General features: G+C 59.5%; 1 long non-coding RNA gene across 2 annotated transcripts in view; it reads left to right on the top strand.

Moving 5' to 3' along the window:
* Nucleotides 1-22,055, top strand: part of LOC132005167 (uncharacterized) — a 412,778-nt gene that overhangs the window by 323,433 nt on the left and 67,290 nt on the right. For both annotated transcript variants that reach the window (XR_009400748.1, XR_009400750.1), the window contains one exon: nucleotides 10,079-10,288. This is a non-coding gene — a long non-coding RNA (uncharacterized LOC132005167). The remainder of the gene's footprint in view (nucleotides 1-10,078; nucleotides 10,289-22,055) is intronic.

Below are 22,055 nucleotides of genomic sequence, written 5' to 3'. Positions count from 1 at the left end.
CAGCCCTTTGGTATCCAGCCAGGACATGGAGGAAGGCAGAGAATACGGAGCCCACGGCCCGCCACTGAACACCTTGGTAAGAAACAGCAGCAGCCCTCCCCGCTCACCGCGATTGGTGCGAACGAGACACATGGCCCCACCCGGCCACGGGAAATCACCGGCCCCGGCCCTCGGCGGCTGTGCCGACTGTGCTACCCATAGGCGGAGGGAAGACACCTGTCGCAGGTGCGCCACCACGCTCGTTTGATTCGCCCGCCGGTGCGCCAGACCCCGGGACGAGCAGACCTCGGAAAAGCGATTTCACGAGTGGTGGGGAAGGTGCTGCACTGGCTCAGGGAGCCCCGTGGCTGAACGCGTCAGGACACAGCCCTGCTTCCCAACCCGTCGTCACCACCAGGTGCGTTGCCCACTTGAGGGCTTGGAGGGGTCCAGGAGGCCTGCTCGCTGGGCTCTGCCTTTCCCACCGGGAGAAGCAGGGCCAGGGCTGGCGGTGCCCAGGGTCACAGGGCAAGTCTGTGAGTGAGGAGCCAGGCCCCCGGCCACCTGACCCCCAGGCCAGTGCCGGGCCATTCTGTAGCCGCTGGACCCTCATTGTTCGGCTAATTACTGCAAGTCCAGGCCTGCGGACCGTCTGTGTGGGGACGCTGTGTAAACATTTCCTCTTGGGCAGAGCAGGAAGTGAAGGGCTGACAGGGTCAAGTGACTTTCCTCGGCTCCTGCCGTCCTGCCCATCATCCCAGGCCCCGCCCGGGCCTGCTCGGGCCTTCGCAGGGCTCCTGAGCTGGGCCTTGGGGGTGGGGGGCTGGGGCATCGCCTCCTGCATCCGGGCCTCGGAGCCCTGGCTCGACTCCTGCTCTCCCCCTTCCTGGCTGGGTGCTTTGGGGAAAGTTGCTCAACTTCTCTGAGCTTCCATTTCCTCATCTGCCGCGTCCCGTCCCCACGGAGTTGTATGAAATGACACGACGTGAGCAGAGCGTCTGGCACAGACCCTGACAGACAGTAGGTTCTCACCATTGTTTTCCTATTTTTAAGCTGCATTTAAAAGATTATTCACTGAAATGTACCCTTTAAAATAGTTAATTGTGTGTTATGTGACCTTCGGCCCAGTGAGAGAAAAGATTACGTACAAGAGTCTTTCTCCGGTACCGGCCCCATCACACACGCTCACACTCACGCGCGGTCATCCGCTACCACGCTGAAAACTCACAGCACCCCTACAAAAGTGCACCGCGTCCCCAGCCTGCAGATGGGTAACCTGAGGCTCGGAGAAACAAGCCCCTAGAGGCCACGAGTTGAGCCAGCATCCGGGTCAAGGGTCGGCCTCAGTTGTGCTCGAAGTCAGAGCCACACACTGACTGCTGCAGACGGACGGCGTTCGGCTCCGTGTCCCGCATGAGTCACGGGCTCCGAGGAAGTCCCTCTCCAAGGCTGCTCACCCCTCCCCACTGACTTCGCTGCTCAAAGGAACTTCACGATGAGCTAATCCGCCACCCCATTTAAACAGAAGAGTAAACAGACCAGAGAGGTTAAGTGACTTGCCCAAGGTCACACAGCTAATTAGTACCAGACCAGACACACAGCCAAGGCTTCCTGCCTCCCCCGCCAGGGCGGCTCCTGACTCTGCACAGACATCTCCAGGGGCGCTCCGCTGCAAAGACAGGGCCCCGTGACCGTGGCGCCGGCAGGCAAGCCGGGCGTGAGGGGCTGTCGCAGGCTCGCCGGGCTTTCAGATGTCCTTAGGTGCCAGGCTCTGTCCCCGAGCAAGTCAAAATCTGACCCGCATCCCGGGTCTCTCGGAGTTCTAAAAAGAGAGAAGCTGCTCTGAAACTTGGAACCCATTTCCCAATTGCCTGTGCATCAGACCAAGTTATTTTCCCCCTCGTGTGGACTGTGGGATTTTTTAAAAAGATATTTCCCATTACAAAAAATAAGTTCAAAGAGAAGGGGGAAAAAAAGGGCAGTGAGGCCGTGAGCCCCCGGAGCGCGGTGGGAACGCCGAGCCGCCGGGGACAGGTTGCCCTCTGCTGGACGGCGGGGGCACAGCCGTCCGCGGCCCGCGGTTCTCCATGGGCTCGAGGACGTTTCAGAGCCGCCCCCAGTCCCCAGATTGTTGCAGATGTTGCGTGATGCGGTTGCACTGCTCACAGCTGGGTTTGCATTTCGTCCGTCACCAAGAGCTGCTCAGAACTCAGACGTGCGTTTAAGGGCGGCTCTGCCTTGTTCGTTCTTGGGTTCCCCCGCGTCTCTCCCCAGCACCCCCTCTCCGCAGGGGCGCCCACGGCAGCCGGGGCCCCAGACAACACGCAGTTTAACACATTCACAGACAAAGCCGAACAGCAGCGTCCAGGTGGTTGTCAACGCCGGGAGATAAATCATGGAGGCAGGAAAGCGGCGGCAGGTGGGCCGGCCGCTCTGAGCACACACCTGAAGGTGGCGAGGGGGCGGGCGGAGCTCCAGGCCAGGAACAGCCGGTCGGAGGGAGAGCAGGAGGCCCCCGGCCCGGCTCGGAGGGACCGAGGCGAGGCAGTAGGACATGCTGTCGCCACAGCCCGGCGTCCAAGCGAGCAGGTCAGAAAACCACCCCACCCGCAGGTGACGCCTGCACCTTGAGGACCAGACCTGGGGGGGCCGCGGGGCGTCGGGGGTGCAGGAGCCGGACTAACAGTGCACCTGGAGCGCGGGGCCGGGGAGTCCAGCCTCTCTGGAGGCACGGCCGTGGTGGGGTCAGCCACACCCAACCCGCCGGGGGCCAGGGGCCAGGGGTTCCTGCCTGGGCGCCCATGGGGGCAGGCAGCCCTTGTGGAAAGCAGGAGTGGAGAGCACATGGCCTTCTGGAAGTTTCCAAGCACTGGAGGGCAGAGGCCGGCTTCTCTGGGTGTGCTGTGCGTGGACGCCCCGCCGGCCCCTCACCCACCCCCTTCTCACCAGGCTGGGCCTGTTGTGCTGAGCAAAGCCCTCTGGGTCCAAGGCCACTGCGGCCCCTACTTTGTTTCCTCTCAGGAAGGGGCCCTGCCTCCCTGCGGCTCAGGTCATGATGACGAATGGAGGACAGCTGACCCCTGGCCCCACGGTCAGAGGGCACGGCATGCACCCACCCCAGGCAGCATGGCCGGGGCTTGGCCCGGGACCGGTAGGCTTGCACTCGCTCGGCATATTGGCCCCTCTGAGGGGGCAGGGCAGGGTTCGACCCCATTATTAGGCTCCCCTGCAGCTGCCTTCCCCTTAAAGCAGAGCATAGCATCACCAGAGACCCGAGAACATGCAGAGTCCCAGGCCCACCATTTCCGCAACATCAGGCTGTGTCATAAACGCTCCCTGCCCCCGTGTGCCCTGCCAGCTGCAGCCACCTGCTAGCATGGCTCCTGCCCCATCCCCTCTCTGCACCTGGCCTTCTGGGCTGACCACAGTTCCCGAAGTGCCCCCGACCCTGTCCCCCCCCCCCCCCCCCCCCCCCCGCGGCCCCCCCCCCCCCCCCCCCCCCCCCCCCCCCCCCCCCCCCCCCCCCCCCCCGGCGACAATGGGACCATAATTAGCCCACACCCATCAGCACTCTGCAGCGGCCCCCAAGAGAGGAAAGCACTTCTCAAGCGCTGACGTGTGACTCTGCCGGGGAGGAAGAGGGCCCGCTGCTCTGAGACACCCTGTCTCCACCGCCTGGGGTCTGGGACGGCCCCTGGAGCAGCAGGACCGTGGGGACACGTCATGGCCATGGCGCTTGGGCCGTATGAGGGACAGTCTGAACATGTGCCCTGGTTCAGGGCCCTGCCTCTGGCAGGAGAGGGGCAGCCTGGCCAGCTGGGACTCGGGCATCGGAAGGCTTCCCCATGCCCAGCGCTCAGCACAGGCACAGACTTGCTGAGGGGACCTCCACCCTCCCCCACGTTAACAAGACTGCATTATGAAATTGTTCAAACAGAGAAAATTAGTAGTAAAAGCAAACATGTCCTGTATATCCACAACTTAGACTCGGCGATTAACTTTTTGCCAAGTTTTCTGCTCAGCTGATAGTCATGGGTGCTGTGGAACCACTGGTATCTCACAGACATGCCGCTGGTCCTGTCTCAAATACCGTAGCAGACATCTCTAACCAGAGAAAGATCTCCTTGTAGGCGATCGCCGTGCTGTGTGCTCACCCAGCAAAGCTAGCAGTAATTCCGTAATCGTCTGATGCCTGGTCAATACTCAGATGTCCCCATTTGTCTCCAAATGTCTTCTTGGCTGGCTTTTAAACCCGGACCCGGTGGAGGATGGCGCGTCACACGTGGCTATTGTCAGCTTTTCACTCCAGAGCGGTGTCCCCGGCTCACCCTGATCACCCCACTCCCCAGATTGCAGAGGAGACCAGGCTCCGGCGGGCAGAGTAGCCCCGTCTTCAGCTCTGGGATGAGCCAGGACCACAGTCGAGGGAACGGAGTCCTGGCGCTCATGCCACACCCGTCCTGCCTGGCGGGAAGGACCTCAACGATGCCCCCAACAGCATCCTAGACACGGGCCAGTCACACCTGGCTAAGAGGGACCTGCCTAGGACAGAGTCACAGCCGAATGGGGACAGAGTGACCCAGAGCTCTCAGCCAGAGCAGCTAGAACCCCTCCGCTGCAGGTCTGGGTTCACACAGACGGTGGAGATGGCTTGTGTCACCCCATGGGGAACCACAGATCAAAGATGGACTTGCCCGTGGCCACCAGCAGATAGGTACTGAGTGCGCAGCTCCGTGGGACACGCGTGTTGGCCCTCTGAACCCCAACATCCCAGCCGCTGAGCCTGCAAACAGGAGGACGTCCCACCAGGCGTATGGTTTCCAGTGTTCTTCCCCCCAGCTTCTCTGTCTCTGCTTCGATGGCTGTGCCGTCCGCACTCTTGTGAGGTTGTGAGGCTTCAAGGGCTCCTGGAACCCCTGACTTACCGTGGGGGAGTCTGAAACCTGGCTCTGCTGTGGTCACCCCCAGCCCATGCCTCCAGCAGGATCGAGCTGATGGCAGGACTTGGCTGGAGATCGCTGCCGGCCTGAGGTCTGGTCTTTCTTTCCATCCTTCTTCACCCCTACTGGCTTGCCCCGTGGCCTTTACCCTCGGCTCACAAATCCTGCTTCGGGCCTGTCTGTGGGGGAGCCTAGTATAAAACACTCAACTGACGACCTTCCCAAGGAGCCTTTTGAGAACTCTGACGAGATCAGCGGACTTGCTTTCCGGGGAGAACTGCTTCATATTCACATTAATTGGCATCCAGTTCTGGGTCCCCAGGAATCCATCCATACCCCCCTTTGAGACCACGCACCGTGCCGCTCGGATCTGCTGGCTTGACGGCGGGGGCGTCGGGTGGAGGGGAACAGGCGGCACGCGGGCCCGCACCGGGGTCTCGGCCGCGCACCAGCAAGCTGAGTAGCCGAGCAGTGTCCTCCGTGCCGCAGATCTGATCAGGAGCCCACCCCTGCGGGATCCTCAGGGCGACCCACTGTCAGCCATGGGTTGCACTTAGCACAGTGGGGCATGTTGCAGTCAGGAAGGTGCAAACACTACGTGACGTGGTTGTTGGTGTCCCTTTGCTGGAAGCTGCTTCTAGGGCTAACGGGTCTGCTCGTCTCGGTGGAGTAGGCTGAGCTCCCAGAAGCCCGGAGAAAGGTCTGATTCCGTTCCAAGACGCAGATATTTGAAATCACACTCGGTAGCGACCCTCCGAACGTCCTCTCGATTTCATCTGCAGACAAGTCCCGCGGACGGTGAGGCCATCCTATGGGGCAAGCAGGTGCGGCGCTGGGGGACCCGGGAGCGGCCCCCCGGGCACGCAGCTAGCAGGGCAGCGGGAAGCCAGGCCTGACGTGGTTCCCACCCCCCCCCACCCCCACCGAGAGCTCTGGATGTTGTTGGGAGACTCCCAGGTGCCACACGCAGTGTCGGCCTCTTCTCTGGAAAGAGCTCTTGAGCACCGGAAATCTGGGTCTGTTGTCCTAACTCCCATGTCTTCTGCTGTTCATCAACCTTGGAAAGCAGCTGCTAAAACATCGCTTCCGCCGCGTGGGTTCCCATGCAAGTGGCTCCCGGCACTGGGCGAAGCGCAGCGCCTTCCGTGGGTCACAACCTTCGCCTCTTCCTCTCCTCCCCAACGCAGGAACTGAGTGTAGTTCCTTTCTCCCCACGCCGGGTGAGAGAGGAAGCCGCTTCTGCCCACCGCAGCCTGTGCAGGCAGTCTGGGTGGGCGGCCGGCTTCCTGCTGCCCTTTGCTCCCTGTCACCCCCAGCCCATCCTCCACCAACACATGGGCCACCTTCAGTCCCACGTTCCCACTGCTCCTTCCAGGCAGCCCACCTGGATTTCACCCACTCACCAGACAGGAGCAGACAACAGTGACCAGGGTCGGCAGAGGGGTCTCCTTTGAAATGAAAGGATGGGCTTCACCCACCAAGACAGAGCCATCTGTCACTCCCCCACAGGACAGCCACCGGGGTCCCTGGCACTCAGAGACTTGGGGGTGGACGTTTTCCACGTGGCCGCACCACTACTGTCTTCTCAGTGGAGAAACGCGGAGCGGAACAAAGGGAATAAGCCACCGCACTGATGTCAGCAACACAGAGGGAGCCCACGGCTGAGAAGGACTGACTTGGCCAGACTCTAGTCTAACCGCATGCCTCGTCCAATCCTTGAGTCATCCAGCTTGAATGCTCCTAGGAGTGGGGCGCTCACTCCTTTTTAAGACAAGAGATGTATCTCATGTAAGTAGATGAAGCTGGCCTCACTGGCCCTCCCTCCTTCAAACTTGTGGGACCCCACCTCCCCACCCCCCAGATAGCAAGCCAGCTGCGGCCCTGAGGCACCTGCCCTGTCCTTCCTCTGGAGTCCCCACTCAGTCTGGCGTCTGCTGTCACCTGACCTCCTCTCTCTGGATGACAGAAGCCAGCGCCTTCCGGAGCGGCCTTGATGCCAGGAGTGTGTGGGCGTCCTCTCGGGCCACCAGGGGCACCGCCACGCACGCTGTTACCGTCTCTGTTGCACAGGTGAGGGCCCACGTGCCAGCGAGGGGAAGCCGTGTGTTCCAACACGTAGCCCTCAGCCCGGAAATTGTCCTGGAACTGTTTCTATGAACCCAGAAGACTTCAGAATCCCCCAGAGCCCCTGCTGAAGGGGTGTGAGCCTGGTGAGGTTGAGGGAGCCCACATGGACGGCTCCCCGTGACACGCAAGTGTGTCTGCACCTGCTCACGCCTGCCTGGGAACCGGAAGGACTCCCTGGCCTGGGAGGGGCGTTGGGGGGCCCAGAGTCAAGGGCGGTGGAGGGACAGCTCTTTTCACCTGCTCTTCCTTGTCAGTGTTCGAAATTAGCTCTGCCCTGTGCAATCATGACCTCTTGACAGTACTCTGAAAGATGGAAAAATTATGAACCTCTGGAGGGCAGAGACCATGGGACAGTCATCTGTCCCCGAGGGAGGGGAGCGTTAGCATCTGCCTGAATGGAAAAGGGCAGGAGGAGAGACGGGGAATGGCCTAAAATAGGCTCTTGGAAAATTGCAGCCAAATTTTTATTTTTATTTTGTCCGCATTTGATCACACAGCAGACATCCCGGGCCAAGCCTCTGTGGTGTGGGGAGCGTATCGGAATGAGCTAGGAAAGGCCAGAGACCTCTCTGTTCCCTTTTTCCTCTGCTGCGGCCAGTCCTGTAGAGAGGCAGCGGGCACACACCTTGGGAAGGCGTCACCTTTCATGCTGACCACAGCACTCGCCTGTCAGATACCAGGTGGGGAGGAAGAGGGAGTTTCTAATTCAGGGTGTGCTCTGGCCCGAGGCCACCAGCTCCTCCCCCACCCAGCCCCGGTCCCAGGCGAGGTCTCTGGGCAGTGTCCCAGCGAATGCTGCAGGAACGGCCCAACCCGGCTGGTATTTGCCCCGGGAGTGTGTCTCCTGGCCTGGCCAGCCGCCCAGCCCGGCCCAGAGAAGGGCCTCCCACCCACGGGCCTGCCTGGGCGCCTCCCGCAGGTGCCACCTCCCCCCGACCAAGCTCATCGCCATCCCCACACCTCCAAGAATAGCAGAGGCCGCAGGTTTTCATGAGTTCTTCGTCTCTGGCAGAACTGGTGGGGGTGGGGGGCACCCAGAGTGGGGAACCGACAGAGAACATCCCACAGCTCTCCGAATTGCCCCTATGGGGCATCTCACACATGGATGGAGGGAGTCCAGTCCGCACACTGACCCAGCGGGGGCCGCCGAGGGCAGGACCTAGCAACAGCCTTCGCAATGTCCTCGTCTTCCCCCCAAGCCGGGCCGCTGCCCAAAAGCAACCAAGGAGGGACGTCTAGCTCGGCCTGTCTACGACAGCGAGGACTGGGGAGCAGCCTACGGAAGGTGTGGTGTGGAAGTATGTCCTCTGGCTGCTGTTAAAGAGAACAAGGGAGCTACCAACTAGGAGACGGAACAGGACTCTGATTCTGTAAAACGCCGCCTGTATACAAACACATACAAGGAAATGTCTACAAGATTGTCCTGGCCCTGCTGCACAATATTTATGTATTATATATTATGGGGTTATGGCTGAAGGGTAGGGTTCCATGTACTTTGTACTTCCAGCACATTAATCAGCACATTCTAATTTTTTGTGAAGTGGTAACTGCCCTCACCATCTTTGGGTGTGATCTGCATACACGAAGAGAGCACTCATTCAACGGTGTGTCTCACCAGGGTCTGACATGTCCATCCAGCCGTGGAAACACCACCACAAGCAAAACAGAGAACAACCCACCACCCCAACATGCTCCCTCAGCCCCTCTTTGGACAACCCCTGAACCCTCCCCCAACCCCACCCCCCAAACAACCAAGTGTCCGCTTTCTGCTACTAAGTTAGATCTGCCTTTTCTAGACCTTTCTGTGAGTGGAGTCACACTCTATGTTGTCTTGTGCGTCTGCGTTCTCTCGCCTGGCGTGATGATTCCGAGCCTGCCTTCTGCGCATCAGTAGTGGGGTTTCCCTCTTTACAGCTGAGCAGTGTCTGCCTTGTGGGTATGCCACCCTGTTCACACACTCGCCCCACGATGGCATCCAGCTGGCTTCCCATCTGCAGTGACAATTACAACGTTGTTGTGAGCATTCGCGTTCAAATCCATCTGTGAGCGCAGGTTTTCCTTTCTTCCAGGGAACAGGTCGGAGAGGAATTGGTGGTTCATGCAGTAAATGCATACTTGGTTCTAGGAGAAACTCTGAAACTGTCGTCCAGAGTGATTGTAGAACGGTACGTCCCCACCAGCGACAACAGTTCCTGTTGCTCTGCTCCTCACCAACACTTAGTATTGTCAGTCTCTCTGGTTTAGCCATCCTGACGGGAGTGCATCTCGCAGTGGTTCTAATTTACGTTTCCCTGAGGACGCTTGCCGCCGAGCATCTCTAGCGTGCTTGGTCACATCTTTTTATGTAAAGTACCTTCTAACATTTTTCTCATTATTTCCAGGGAACTGAGTTATTATCCAGCATGACACATTTTGGGGGTGGTGGTGCTGTTGTTGGTGTCAGTACACTGGATGATGTCCTTCGTCACATACACACACCATGAATATCTCTCCCTGAGCAGTAGCTGGGATGGGCTGGTCCATTTTCGTACAGGGTCTTTTGAGGAGCCCGAGCTTTTAAATTTTGGTTAAGTTCAATTATTGACGTTTTCCTCCTGTGGTTTAGACTGTGTTTTACTTAAGAAGTCTCTGACTATCCCAAGGTTATAAAGATTTTCTCCTACACGTTCTTCTTGGGGTTTTAGTGTTTGGGCTTGGATATTACAGTGGATGATGCATTTCAGTTTAGTTCCTACGTGGCGTGGGTTCATGTTCAAGGTGAATTTTCCTCCATCATCTACAGCATCCAGAATGGGAGCCCGTGGCCATAGGCAGGGGTTGTGCCCTCACAATGTGGCTGGTCCGAATTGAGATGTGCAGCCCATGTGAGGCACACAACACATGTCAGGGACTTGAAAACCCCCACCCCCAAAAATGTAAAATGCCTCATTCATGATTTTATCGATTACATGTTAAAATGACAGTGTCTTAGATGTATTAAAATAGAACTACTTATTTAAATTGATTTTGCCTATTTCCTTTTGCTTTTTCAGTTTGGCTACCAGGATCTTAAAATCACCTACGGGGCTTGCATTATGCCTCGGGGGACAGCCGTGGTCCCCGTGGACCCCCATTCCAGCACAGTCTATCAAAAACAGCTCTCTTCCCTGGCTTACCTTTGCACCGTGGTCAGGAATCGGACCATGTGTGTGCGGCTCCCTGGACCATTCCACGGCCACACCAGCCATTGAAGTCGAGGCCACGTAAGTCTTCCAATTTTATCCTTGCTTTCCAAATGTGTTTTTGTTATCTTAAGTTCTTTTCATTTCTGTGTTAATTTTCAAGTCCGCTTCTAAGGTTTTGTTGTTGTTGTTAAAGCCTGTTGAGATTTATTAAAATTACATGAAATCTATCGGCCCACTTGAGGAAGGCCGACATCTTAGAAACAGTGAATCCTCTGAGCCAAAGATGCCGTTTTGAGCGGCAATCCCTAACGGTCTGACTTACCCCTAAACAGGTTTTGTGGCTTTGATATTATTCCACGTGGTGCTTTTAGATTTTTACTTTCCATTATCGACTCTAGAAACACAACTGAATTTCTTACAAAGTAACCCAGAAGGTTGCTCTCCCACCGCATGTGCTTGCCGCTTCCAGTAGTGTTTTCGTAAGCTCCTTCGGATTTTCTATGTTCACAAGCGTGCTGTTTATGAAGAAAGACGTTTTCTTCCATCTTGCCAATCGCTCTTTGCTTGTGGGGCCTTCTCACGCCAGCTGCGTCCGCGACGCAGACAGCAGTGAGGGACGCGGTGGCGGGCGGCTCTTCCTTGGCGCTGGGCTCTGGGGCACGGTCAGCCTGTGCTGCCCATTTGTGCACGAGCCTTTGTCGGGTTCCGGAAAGCTTCCTCATTTCCAGTTTGCTGAGAGTTTGCTGAGAGTTTGAATTCTTGCCATGTGTTTTCTGGTTGTACCAAGACGGCCGTATGGTTTTTCTCCCTCATTCTGTTAGTGTGGGTATCCTCGTATGTTTGGCTGGCTCCGGTCCCCCGGGGTAGGTGCTGGAGTCTAGTACCCTCGGTACCGGGTGCATCGCAGGTACCGTGTGACCGAGGGAGGCTGAGCTCTGCCATGACACGTCACCTTCAAGCCCAACCACACAGGCGTCAGCCGAGGGCAGAGAGACACGGCCCTATCCCTCCAGAGCGCTCTCCTGCGTGCTAGGCAGGGAAGGTCCCCAGGGCGCCTGGAGCCATCTGGAGGCCTAGCCACTTCCCACATCAGCATCCGTCCGTCCTCTGTAGCGCTGCAGGGAAAGGGGCCCACGCGGAGCCATGACCGTGGAGGTCCGTCGGCACAGCTGACCACAGGAGTGTCAGACCCCGCCTGTCATCAGGTTCGCTTAATCCCCAGAAAACACTGTAATCCATGGCATCCTCTGCAGGACCAAGGACAGAAAGCATGATTTATTGCTCCTGAAGTACATCCTTTCGTTCTTGCTCACTGCCTTGGGGAGCAGTTCCTCAAAATGTCAGCAGCTGGCTCAGGAGGAGAGGAAACGGGCAGAGCCAGGAGGACGGAGAGGGCCAGCACAGGCGCCCTGGTCCCGGGGACCTCCGCCCGGGACTGCTGCGGGCCACCCCAGGCCAGGGAGACATCTGGCCCCGAAGGCCTTGCAAGGGGGCTTGGACCCGCAGGAGGAGCGCAGGTCACCCCGCTTCCCGCCTGCCAGGGCCCAGCTGACCAGCTTTATTAGAACCGGCTGCTCGTGAGTTTCCTAGAGACAAAAGGGGCTGATCTCAGCTGCCTCGCCTGGAGCACAGGACACGCCAGCACGAGAGCCTTCGCCTTGGGCCTGGAGCCTGTCTGGCACCACCTCCCCGATCCTCTCAAATGGCCAAGAGGCCCGTTCTCCTGGGAGCCCTGTAGAGGCGGGAAACCGAGGCACAGAGTGGGCCCGACAGCTAGAGTCAGGCTGGTGCTCCGCAGGCCTGGCCCTCATGGGGTGGCCGCTGGGGCTCTTGTCCCCACTTCTGCCTGGGAACGTAAGGGCCCTGAGGGTACCGCACCCCGCCACCCTCCGCAGCTGGACGAGACTGGCCAGGAGAGCCTGTTCTCTGTGGTGACTCCTTGCCTTTCGGGGTGGTGCACCCCCCTGGGAAGAGTGAGCTCCTGCCGCTGTGAGCTGCACGCCGGCTGCCTGCTGGAACGCGGCTGCTGGCTTCTGAGCGTCCCCCGTTTGGTCCCAGCAGCCATCCTTGTCTGCAGAGCACAGCTGAGGACAGGGACCCGCACTGCCAGGGGCACAGACAGCCCCGTTACCTCCCGTGGGGCGCACACACACACACGGCCCCCAGAGCAGCACAGGGACACCAAGATGTGTCCGGTCACTGCTCCTGACTACACTGTGAGCCCCGTGAGGGCGGGACCTGCTACTGCCGTATTCCCGGCCTGTCTCCCTCACGCGGCCGGACTCAGGGAACACCTGTCGTAGGAATGAATGAGTAACCAGAGTTGCCTTCATGAAGCACCTGCTCGTGGTGGGGGCCGGGGCTCCAGACCCGCCTGGGTAAGGGTGCCGCCTCCTCACAACGTGGGGGCTGCTGCGGGGCCCCTGTCCATGGGGTTGCGAGCTATCCTGGCAGGTGGGGGCCGGGCTGAGTCACCCAGAAGACGCAATGGCTCACCTGTCTGCCTCCTGGGCCCGGAAGACCAATCGTCAGGATGGGAGTCCCTGGGGCGCACAGGCTCCCCCTCCCCAAAAGTCTTCACATGGGGCCTTGGTAAGGCATCAGGGTAGCCAGATTCTCAGGGGGTGCTGAAGGCTTCCAGAACTCGGATTCTGGGGGAAGGTGGCAGGGCCCATGTTGCCTCTTGCAGCCGAGCCTCGGGTCGCGCAGCCTGGCTTCCTGCCTTCTGAGAGTGGCCTGGCCAGGTTCGAGGGCCGGAGACAGAGATCCCGCCACCAGAGGGGAGGAGGGTCAGGCAGTGCGTGGACATATTTAAATCGACCACAGAGGAGGATTCCTATCGTCTCCATTTCACGGATGACACAGCTGACGCACAGAGAAGTCAAGTGGGTGGCCCAGGGTCACACAGCTGGTTAGCGGAGGAGCCTGGATCTGAGCCCAGAGTCATGACCCCCTCCCTGTGTTACAGTTCCGGGGTTCCTGTTACTCTGACCCTCCTGCCTGGATCCCAGAGCAAAATCCTTCTAGTTAGAGCAGGAAGTTGCATTCTCTGTCCCAAGGAACCAGTATTTTCTAAGCTCCCGGGGGCCCCAGGTTAACCCATGATGATGCCAAGGAGGACACAGTCCCTGCCCTTGGGGAGCTCCAGGCCATCCCCACAACGGCAGCCCACGAGCTCTCAGACCACGGGATCGCTGGCTGCAGGGCAGAGGGGGACGGGGCTGCTGGCACCGGGGGATCCGACGGGGCTTCACCGTGGAGACATGAAATCTGATAGACTCAGGTTGGGGCTCATCAAGCTGAGCTCAGCATGGCTGACATCTGGGGCCAGATACTCTTTGTCATGGGGACCGTCCTGTGCCCCATCACTGTGGAGCCACACCCCTAGCTTTGACCGGTAGGCTCCACACCGCCAATTTCTGACAATGAGCAATGTCTCCAGATAGCTGCAAACGCCCCCTGGAAGCAGAATTACCCCTCGTAGGGAAACACTGGCTTTGAGGAAGGAGCAGGAAGTTTTCCGGGTGGAAGAAGCAGGTTCCATGTGGGGCTGAGAGGTAGGCTGCAGGGAAAGCTATGAAAGTGGACAGAGAAGCTTCAACTAGCCTGGAGAGCCTTGCCTAGCTCGTGGGGAAATTTGGACTTGGTCCTGTAGGCAGCGGGGAGCCGTGGAAGGTTATTAAGCAAGGAGTGACATGAAAGGCTTGCTGCTTAGAAAGATCACCATTAGTGGCGTGGAGGTGTGGAGAGTGGCTTGGAGGCTACTGCACTGATCCAAGCAAGAGGAGACACGCACGTACGCACGCAAGTAGGAGTGTCGCCAGGCGAGATGTGTGACGTGCTCCAGGAATTTGGGGTGAGGGGATGCTGAAGACAGGAGTACCTGCCCGTGGGTGCTCTGTGGGCACCTTGAAGAGGGCAGCCAGGAGGGAGGGGGCATCGCTCCCTGCTGGGATGCAGCAGCGCTGCGAGTGAAGCTGGCCATGGGGGGGTCCACCTTCCAGACGCCCTGCTGAAGGACCCAGGCAGAGCTCTGAGGCCGCATGCCGGGAAGGACACACTCACACGTGGTTCAGGAGGGCATGTTAGAGGACGGTGTGCAAGCGGACCGTGCGTGCACGTGCCTGTCAGGGACCCCCGGATGCCGCTCCCCGCCCCAGTGTTTACAGGTGTCTCACCCCAGAGGGCCTTGCAGGTGCCCAGAGAACAGGCCAAGAGCTGCCCTGCCCAGGGGCCACCCCATCAGCCACAACAAGCCCAGGATTTAGAGTAGGCGTAAGTCCCAACATGGGAAGCCTGATTTCATGTGGCCAGTCGTGGGAATGTGGGTGAGTGCAGGTGACACGGGCGCAGTGTGGGGGCATCTTCCATGGCCCCTTCCACCGTCGCTCCACTCCTGTCCGCCCCTCGCCCCAGTCGGGCCGTGAGGTCCCGGGGCACACACCCAGGAACAGGCGGGGGCTCCGCGGCGGCACGCCCCACATGCCTTGCTCTGTGCCTGGCACGGAAACGGGGCTCGAAGGAGATGCGTGATTCCAAGCTGCCGCCGCGCCCGTTAGACAAGTCCTGGAACTGTTCCATGAACACACCTTTAAGAGACTGGCTCCTTCCGCTGAGCTATGCGAACAGTCAGCACCTTTTTATCCGAAGAGAGAACTCTCCGCCTTTTTATCTGACTTGTGGAGACTCCGCAGGGCCTGAGATTCAAGCAAAGGGCCCACACAGACGGCGGGAGAGAAGGGACAGCCCCCAGCGCGGCCCGATGGGGCTGGAGGAGAAGCGCTGTCCCCCAGGTCGGAGCCGTCCCGGGGCTGACCTGCGCACAAGCAAACGTGGGCTGAGCCTTTGCTGCTGTTTCCTCCTGCGCATCTGTCTGCTCTGACGGGCAGTGTTCCCTGGCGGCCAGGTGCATGGTGGGTGGTGCCACAGGGCTGCCCCTGCAGCCGGGCTCGGCTAAGCGTGGGGGTCTCCCTGCAGCCCACAGCCCGGCACACAGAGGGGCTCCCTCCGCAGGACCAGGCGCCAGCCGCTCGGGCTCTCAGATGCACGGGGGCATGTGATGTTTTCTCTATCCCCATTTTACAGCTGAGGACACGAAGGCACAGAGAGGTTGCTGTCTCACCCAAGGTCACCCAGCTGATGAGCGGCAGGCTGGTCGCGAGTGCCTCCAGCTAGGACACCACAGAGACTCCCCCAGTTTCGGTACCCACCAGTACCTGCGGAGCAAACAGGGACACGGCAGGGCGTGACGGTCCCGGTGGCCAGGGCGCTGCCCGTCCTCACCACCATCATCACCGGAGCCCAGCTTGAGGGGGCAAGGCTGACAGACAGCAGGGGACGGCAGCAGGCTCCCCAGATGCCCCGGCCAGGGCCGTCTGCTCCATGCCGAGCTTTCGTGTGCCGACGTGGTCCTCCCTGAGCCTGGTCACGTGGCGAAGTCCCCTGGGCACCCCCCACCCCTCCCTCCTGGGGATCTGAGGCCTCCTCCCTCAGGGGTCCTAGGTCTCTTCCCACACAGAGCCTAGACTGGCTGTCCAGCCTCATCTCTGGCCTCTAGTGGCCTGAAGGTCAAGGCAATGCCGAGATCAAGAGCATGGGCTTGTGGGCCGTAGACAGGCTTCCCGACATCCTCTTCCCTGTCAGGATCGTGGGGACAGGAACAGACCGACCTCCTAGTCATCATTTCCTTTCTCAAAACCAGCGGTGCCCACGTTCAACTCGAGGTCTGAGAGGCTCCCGTGTATGAGGTCACACATGCCCCCGTTGGCCGGGTCTGGGCAGAGCAAAGTTTCCATCAGAGCCACACAAGCCACTGTAGGACCCACAGCTCACAGGGAGGAGAGGGCCACCCACCTGCCAGGCATGCCCGGGGCAGCATCGACGCAGGGTCACGGCTGCGGGCGTGCGGGGCGTGGCCATGCGCGAGAAGGTTTGGAGACTCGTCCGCACTGCTGTCGGTTCTCCAGTTCTCTGCTGCCGGCCGTGACCCACTGTCTGAACGCCCCGCCGCCGGCGTGTCCGTCCACCAGCGTGGGACAGCACTTCCTTCCAGTGTGGGGGTCTCATCGGCTAAGCCACCGGGCACCTTTTCATACAGGTCTCTCGGGCACATGCCCAGGAGGGTAATGACTGAATCGGCTTAGGTCCCCCCGGCAGCGTCCGAGGGCTCTAGCCTCCTGCACCGTCGCCGACCCTTGACATTCTGGTGGGTGAGCTGGGTCCCCCGGTGACTTGAACTCAGTTTCCTCTGGTGCGTGCCGATGCTTGGAGGAGGCCATGTGTTTCCTGGCCAGCGTGTGTCTTCTTTGCGGAAGTGCACTTGTGGGCCCTGATGCCACGCTCATTGTTGCTGTCTGTTTCCCTGATTTGGGGGAGCTCCTTGTGCACCCTAGATGGGGTCCTTTATCGGATATGTGTACTTAGAATGTTTTCTCCCAGTCTGGGGCTCGCCTTTTCACTTTCTTGAATGTGTCTTTTGGTAAACAGGGGTGTTTTATTTTGATGGAGTCCCTTGCACCACCTTTGTCGTTTGGGTCCTGTCTTGGAACTCTGCCCACTCGGAGGTCCTCGGAGCATGTGAATAAGCCCCGGCGGGTGCGCTGTTCCTTCCCTCTCGGCCCTGCAAGCGTCTCCCGGCTGGGGAGTCTGTCCTGTCACTGCACCAGCCCCGGCACGGCGGCCAGCACACTGTGAGGGACCCCTGGGGTCTTCCCGGCTATGTGGCTGGAGTGGTTGGGGGGTGCTCCCCAAAAGCCCGGGCTGCCCCCACTGCCTCCCACGTTGGCACTTGGGGAAGAGGACACCCCTAGACGGAGCGCCTGGGCCCTGGGGCTGGCGTGCAGAGCGGACTCGCATCTGGTTGTGTCCGCTGCCCTGAGCGCATCCCTAGGGAACCCGCTGGGACCAAGTCATCTCCCAGGCTGGTCCAGACACCAGGGCGTCCCGGAAGCTCAGATCTTCGCTGAAGAGAAGATCAAAGTCCCAGCCTGACTTCAGAGGCAGGAACTTGATTGTGGAGATAACGGGCTGTGGTGGGAGCAAGTGAGTGAGCAGAGGTCACAGGAGGGGACAGCAAGGTCCCATGAAACCCTCACCCCTTGAGCACGGGGGAGGCTCCACCAGACCCTCACATCCTGGGATCCTTGCTGGATTAGAAACCCTCCGCTCAGAGAACTCAAAGGGAAGACTCCCGCCCAGGTGTCCAAGACCCTGAAGGACCGGGGCCAGCCATCCAAAAGCCCCGGCTTGGGTGCAAGGACTTGGGTAAGATGCAGCTCCTGCCGCAGAGTGTGGGTGCCGTCCCCGCAGGGCACCTGCACAGTAGGTCTGCCCCCACCGGGGTGCCCACATGTTCCCCAAGGACACGTTCTAGAATGTTCACTGCAGTGCAGACACCAATGGCCCTAAGCTGCAAACTGCAGATGGCCATCCACAGCAGCATCAGAAAATAAGTCAGGGCCTGTCCACGGGACGCAACACTGCATGTGGACACGAGCGTCCCCTCCCAACACACAGCATGCCACCTGGAAGTGCCCCCCGGGGCGTGACGCCGGGGAGGGGCAGACACAGGAGAGTAAATGCTCCGTGACTCCCGCGAATGGACCACAGACACGGCTGGCCTCGTGGGGCTGTGAGGAGTGGGGAGCGTGACTGCCCAAGTGTGGGGGTGGGCAGAGGGGGCTGGGGCCGTCCTGATGGGGCCACGCTCGGCCCGCAGGGGGTCATCGGGGCGCCCCGTGTGCCGTGCACTCGCCCGGTGCACGGCGAGCCTCGGTCGGGGCTCCTCTGTACGTGGGGAGGGCGGCCTTGGTGGCGAGCAGCCTGGGTTTGTCCCCCACTGGCGGTCCGGCCGCTGCCCCTCAAGCCCGGCATGTTCCAGAGGGCGTCGGGCCAAGCGCGGCCTCTTCTCTGGGGCCCAGGAAAGCCAGTACCGCCGAAGGGACTAGACCCGCGGCGAGCAGGACGCGGCTGGCAGGGTCCCGATTTCCGCCCAGGACTGAGAAACAGGGACGGAGCGCCGGGGCGGAGGACAAAGCCCGGCCGTGTGAGGAGCCGCTCGCCTCTCGCTCTGAGGACAGGCTATTTATTTGAACAAGAACCCACACGGCTCTCCTCTTAACCCCTCCGGAGCGTACTCAACGTTGCCAAGACTTCCATGGCTATTAAAAGCTGCAAAGGAAAAGTCCTCTCAGGGCTGCCTGTGGGAGGCAGGGGGTCGGCAGGTCTTCAGAGCGACGAGGCAGCAGGGCCGCCGAAGCTGCCCTTGAACAAGGTGACGGCCCCCAGAATCCCTGGAAGTGAACATGCGTCCTGACCCAGGGCCCAGTGGGGCTGCCCGCCAGCGCCTTCACGCCGCTCTACCCAAATGCCCAGCGATGGCAAAACAGAGAAGGGAACCCAAGCACACTCACGACGAACTCGAAAGTCGCCAGCCACAGACCCACAAACGTAATAGTGACCAGAAGCCGGGCACGAGGGCACCACTCTGTGGCCACAAAGCCCGGAGGGGTGGGGAGACATGGGGGCTGTGGGAACAGGGCCAAGCGGGGGGCCTTGGGGGCTGAGTCAGCTTCCGTGCCTTTGCCCGGGAGCCGGTGTCATGGGTGCGCACTCCAGGGTGAGCGTCACTGAGCGATGCCCTCTCAGTGCTCCATACTCCGGTAAAACGTGAGCGGACATTTAAAGCACATTTAAAAATGCAGCCTGACTGAGCTGGAAAACCGCCCCTGCCTACCTTCCTGAAGGACCCTGCGGGAGCTGACGTGTCCAGGCACAAAGCAAACGGAACTCTCGGGAACATGGCCACAGTGCCTTCTGCTCGCCAGCCTGGGGCCACGCGCCCAGAGGTGGTCAGGGAAGGCGCCACAAGGCAGGAATGCTTCTAAGCAAAGCTCTGTGTCCACCCCGCCCTGTGGCGCTGAGACAGGAGGCTGGCGTTGCTGCTAGCCACAGAGGCCCACAGGTTTGTGGCCAGAAGCCACTGTCCCTGATGGTCTCCTGCAGAGTCCAGGATGGAGGGGCATTGTGGCCATTTTGCAGTGTGCACACCTTCTCCTGCTTGTTCACCAAACGCTGGCTGAGGTTCTGCTGGAAGAGGTTTTGCAGATGTGAATGAAGTCCCTTACCAGTTTATTGTCAATTAATCTAAGGAAGATTACCTTGGGTGGGCCTGGCTTAATCAGTAGGTGGGTCTTCATAAAAGGGTATAGGTCCTCCCTGCCAGGGACTCTAGTCACAGGCTTTCAATTGCTCTCCTTTAGGTCTGGATCCTCCTTTCTTTGCATCTGCCCCCTGGGGACAACGCTCTTCACCCAAGCCCCTCGGGTCTCAGCCTGCCCACCCTGCCATCACCAGCCATGGTTGGCTCCCATATCAGTGTAAACCATTGCCTCATGATAGATCTGTCCCTCTACCTACGTGTCAGTCCCTCCGTCCATCTGTAGATCTCTAGATCACTGTCCGTATGTACACTACAGAGCCCTAGATCTGCCTGCATAGCCGTGTCCTCTCCGACTGCTTTGGCTTCCCCCCGTGTCCCAGCACTGAGGCCTTTGTCCCCCACTGAGAGGTGTCAGCCCCAGCGTGACGGGTAAGCACACACATCCCGCCACCCACCCACTTGTTAGGCGAGCATCCTAGGCCGGCTGTTCCCCCTGCGACATCCCAGGCTCCTCTCCCGTAAGACAGGGACGATCATACGGCACCTTCCTCACCGTGACCATGAGGATTAGATGCATTAGCGCGGGTAAAGCCCCTGTGATGCTTCCCACCATGACCGTGGGGACTGTGTGCCTATCAGCTGTGGTTTCCCATGAGACGGAACTGAAAGGCTCGTCTGGGTCTCTCTCCACGTCAGCGTGGGGCGGGGCTAGATCTGCCCTCCCTAAATTTAGGTCATTTGAGCGAGACTGTCACTGTTCCTGTGCCTGCATGCTACTTGTATCCTCGGCTTACCTAATCTGTTTCTTTTTTTTTTTTTTTTTAAGATTTTATTTATCTATTTGACAGAGAGAGATCACAAGTAGGCAGAGAGGCAGGCAGAGAGAGAGAGAGATGGAAGCAGGCTCCCTGCTGAGCAGAGAGCCCGATGTGGGACTCGATTCCAGGACCCTGAGATCATGACCTGAGCCGAAGGCAGTGGCTTAACCCACTGAGCCACCCAGGCACCCCCTAATCTGTTTCTTTTACTCAACTTCTTATAACTTAGAATCTTATTTAGGAAGGAAAGTGCCCATCGCCAGGAGAAAAGGGAAACCACTCTCACCTTCCGGAAATGGAAGGCAGCCTGAAAATCCAATCCTTGGTCTACAACCCTAAAGCCCAGATGCTCTGAAAAACACACGCCTGGTTTCTGGTTTTCCTTCTCTTCTGCTGTTGTGAGTTTGGTGCATTCTCCCCTGCTGACGAACCTGAGCTCTCTGACCCGAGGCCATTCCGTGTGTTCATCCCCATGACACGAAAATCACTTTTCCCTGAAGAGACAGGACCAGATACAGAGTCCGCGAGTGGATGGATTCACACACGCACCCTGCCCACACGAAGGGCGGGTGAAGCCTCATGGGGACGTGGGAGTCGCCTGGCCTGGGCACACAGGCCGCCCTCCAGGAGCCGGGCTGGGCTGTGCATGGGAGCGGCCCCTCCGCACGGCAGTCCCCAAAGAGTCAGTGTCCCCATGGAGCCTGGCAGAAGCTGCCTGCACTTTTGCCCCAAGCTCGGAGGTCACCAGCCTGCTGCCCATGCACCCCCTCAGTCAGGTGGTCGCGAGGCTAGAGCCCTAGATCCCTTCTGACCGTGACCGCAGGCTCAGAAGGCGGGGGCCATGTTCTGCATGCACCGTGTTATAAGGCTTTAGTGCTGCCTGGTTCTGTACAAGCGTCCACTTCTTTTCCAATTAAAAAAGAAGACAGTTGTGCCTCCCTCTGTGTTTTCTGTAGCATGGGACATAGAGTCCAGGACCCCAGCTCTGTCACCTACCTAGGACTTACCCAGGCAAGTCACTGGGCCATACAGAGGGACCCTCCCAACCAGGACTTGAGCTCCACGCCCGACAAGCCCGCTCTTGTGTAACTGGGACCTCTCGCTCACGTGGCTGTCAGCTACGGTGACACCCTGATCGGAGGCGGTAGTGCCGGCATGGGGAGAGACCTCCAGGAGCCCTCTACCGTGCGGGGCAGCAATGGTGGCCCTCAGGGACTCTCCCACTGGCCCTGCTCAGCCCCTCCCTTCCCTCCAGAATCCTGCGCGCTGGGAAGTCCAGAAGCCTCCAGCGGCCTCCATCCTCCATTCTTGTGCCAAATGAGGGCCCACGGGGAGAGAGGAGCCTCGGGGCCGAGGGAGGACGGTCATCCTGGTGTTTGGAGGCCAGCAGTCCCTCTGAGACTCCGTAAGAATAGCGCTCGGCAAAACAGCTCTGGACTTCTAGGTGGTTTCCACGGCTTGGGACTTATAACCTTGTTTTCTTCTTTTCCCATGTAGAGAAAATGCCTTGGCTCCTGGCCAGCCTCTAACCAGCAGCTTATAATTACCCACGTGTGGAGAAGGGCAGGGCGGAGCCTAAGAAGGGTGTGCAGTGTCATGGGGAGCAGGGACCGGAAGCCTGGGAGCTCTCCTGCTCCCCAGGCCCCGAGGAGCCTCTGCAGGAGAGGCCTGGATATGCTCACGGAGCCACCCACCTCCGTCGCCTGTCCTGCAAGTGCAGATGGGGCAGGGGTGGCCCCAGCCCTCCCCCGGGACTGTGTCACTCAGTGCACCTGCTGCTGTAACAAGCAGGCCCTGAGATTTCAATGGCTTCACCCAAACAAAGTCCACTTTTCACTCCGGACATAATCCAGGGCACATCAGCATG

The sequence above is a fragment of the Mustela nigripes genome, chromosome 17 (assembly GCF_022355385.1).
Source record: "Mustela nigripes isolate SB6536 chromosome 17, MUSNIG.SB6536, whole genome shotgun sequence".
Taxonomy (NCBI): domain Eukaryota; kingdom Metazoa; phylum Chordata; class Mammalia; order Carnivora; family Mustelidae; genus Mustela; species Mustela nigripes.
Note: the sequence above shows the minus strand (reverse complement) of the source record. Positions and strands in the feature narration are given on the sequence as shown.